The following is a 3,027-nucleotide window of genomic DNA, read 5'->3' on the forward strand; positions in this document are numbered from 1 at the left end:
GAGAGATGTCTGTCTAAGTGGGAGTTCTTAAGTAATATGATTAATTGAACTTAAATTTATCATGAACTTAGTACCTGATAGTATTTTGCTTGTCTATGTTTGTTTGTAGATAGATGGCTCGTGCTGTTGTTCCGTTGAATTTTAATGCGTTCCTTGAGAAAGCAAAGTTGAAAGATGATGGTAGCAATTACACGGAATGGGTCCGTAACCTGAGGATTATCCTGCTGCACAAAAAAGTTACGTCCTGGAAGCACCGCTGGGTGCCAGGCCTGCTGCTGATGCAACTGACGACGTTAAGAACTTCTGGCAGAGCAAAGCTGATGACTACTCGATAGTTTAGTGTGCCATGCTTTACGGCTTAGAACCGGGTCTTGAACGATGTTTTGAACGTCATGGAGCATATGAGATGTTTCAGGAGTTGAAGTTAATATTTCAAGCAAATGCCCGGATTGAGAGATATGAAGTCTCCAATAAGTTATATAGCTGCAAGATGGAGGAGAATAGTTCTGTCAGTGAACACATACTCAAAATGGCTGGGTATAATAATCACTTGATTCAACTGGGAGTTAATCTTCCTGATGATAGTGTCATTGACAGAATTCTCCAATCACTACCACCAAGCTACAAGATCTTTGTGATGAACTACAATATGCAAGGGATGAACAAGACTATTCCTGAGCTCTTCGCAATGCTAAAGGCTGCGGAGGTAGAAATCAAGAAGGAGCATCAAGTGTTGATGGTTTACAAGACCACCAGTTTCAAGAAAAAGGGCAAAGGGAAGAAGAAGGGGAACTTCAAAAAGAACGGCAAGCAAGTTGCTGCTCAAGAGAAGAAACCCAAGTCTGGACCTAAGCCTGAAACTGAGTGCTTCTACTGCAAGCAGACTGGACACTGGAGGCGGAACTGCCCCAAGTATTTGGCGGATAAGAAGGATGGCAAAGTGAACAAAGGTATATGTGATATACATGTTATTGATGTGTAACTTACTAATGCTCGCAGTAGCACCTGGGTCTTTGATACTGGTTCTGTTGCTAATATTTGCAACTCGAAATAGGGACTACGGATTAAGCGAAGATTGGCTAAGGACGAGGTGACGATGCGCGTGGGAAATGGTTCCAAAGTCGATGTGATCGCGGTCGGCACGCTACCTCTACATCTACCATCGGGATTAGTTTTAGACCTAAATAATTGTTATTTGGTGCCAGCGTTGAGCATGAACATTATATCTGGATCTTGTTTGATGCGAGACGGTTATTCATTTAAATCAGAGAATAATGGTTGTTCTATTTATATGAGTAATATCTTTTATGGTCATGCACCCTTGAAGAGTGGTCTATTTTTATTGAATCTCGATAGTAGTGATACACATATTCATAGTGTTGAAACCAAAAGATGCAGAGTTGATAACAATAGTGCAACTTATTTGTGGCACTGCCGTTTGGGTCATATCGGTGTAAAGCGCATGAAGAAACTCCATACTGATGGGCTTTTGGAATCACTTGATTATGAATCACTTGGTACTTGCGAACCGTGCCTTATGGACAAGATGACTAAAACGCCGTTCTCCGGAACTATGGAGCGGGCAACTGATTTGTTGGAAATCATACATACAGATGTTTGCGGTCCAATGAATGTTGAGGCTCGCGGCGGGTATCGTTATTTTCTCACCTTCACAGATGATTTGAGTAGATATGGGTATATCTACTTAATGAAACACAAGTCTGAAACATTTGAAAAGTTCAAAGAATTCCAGAGTGAAGTGGAAAATCATCGTAACAAGAAAATAAAGTTTCTACAATCTGATCGTGGAGGAGAATATTTGAGTTACGAGTTTGGTCTACACTTGAAACAATGCGGAATAGTTTGGCAACTCACGCCACCCGGAACACCACAATGAAATGGTGTGTCCGAACGTCGTAATCGTACTTTACTAGATATGGTGCGGTCTATGATGTCTCTTACTGATTTACCGCTATCATTTTGGGATTATGCTTTAGAGACGGCCGCATTCACGTTAAATAGGGCACCATCAAAATCCGTTGAGACGACGCCTTATGAACTGTGGTTTGGCAAGAAACCAAAGTTGTCGTTTCTTAAAGTTTGGGGCTGTGATGCTTATGTAAAGAAACTTCAACCAGATAAGCTCGAACCCAAATCGGAGAAATGTGTCTTCTTAGGATACCCAAAAGTGACTATTGGGTACACCTTCTATCACAGATCTGAGGGCAAGATTTTCGTTGCTAAAATCGGATCCTTTCTGGAGAAGGAGTTTCTCTCGAAAGAAGTGAGTGGGAGGAAAGTAGAACTTGACGAGATAACTGTATCTACTCCCTTGTTGGAAAGTAGTTCATCACAAGAACCGGTTCCTGTGACAACTACACCAACTAGTGAGGAAGCTAATGATATTGATCATGAAACTTCAGATCAAGTTTCTACTGAACCTTGTAGGTCTACCAGAGTAAGATCCGCACCAGAGTGGTACGGTAATCCTATTCTGGAAGTCATGTTACTTGACCATGATGAACCTACAAACTATGAGGAAGCGATGATGAGCCTAGATTCCGCAAAATGGCTAGAGGCCATGAAATCTGAGATGGGATCCATGTATGAAAACAAAGTATGGACTTTGGTTGACTTGCCCGATGATCGGCAAGCCATTGAGAATAAATGGATCTTTAAGAAGAAGACTGACGCTGATGGTAATGTAACTGTCTATAAAGCTCGACTTGTTGCGAAAGGTTTTCGACAAGTTCAAGGGGTTGACTACGATGAGACTTTCTCACCCGTAGCGATGCTTAAGTCTGTCCGAATCATGTTAGCTATTGCTGCATTTCATGATTATGAAATTTGGCAAATGGATGTCAAAACTGCATTCTTGAATGGATTTCTGGAAGAAGAGTTGTATATGATGCAGCCAGAAGGTTTTGTTGATCCAAAAGGTGCTAACAAAGTGTGCAAGCTCCAACGATCCATTTATGGACTGGTGCAAGCATCTCGGAGTTGGAATAAACGTTTTGATAGTGTGAT

The sequence above is a fragment of the Triticum dicoccoides genome, chromosome 1B (genome assembly GCF_002162155.2).
Source record: "Triticum dicoccoides isolate Atlit2015 ecotype Zavitan chromosome 1B, WEW_v2.0, whole genome shotgun sequence".
NCBI lineage: Eukaryota > Viridiplantae > Streptophyta > Magnoliopsida > Poales > Poaceae > Triticum > Triticum dicoccoides.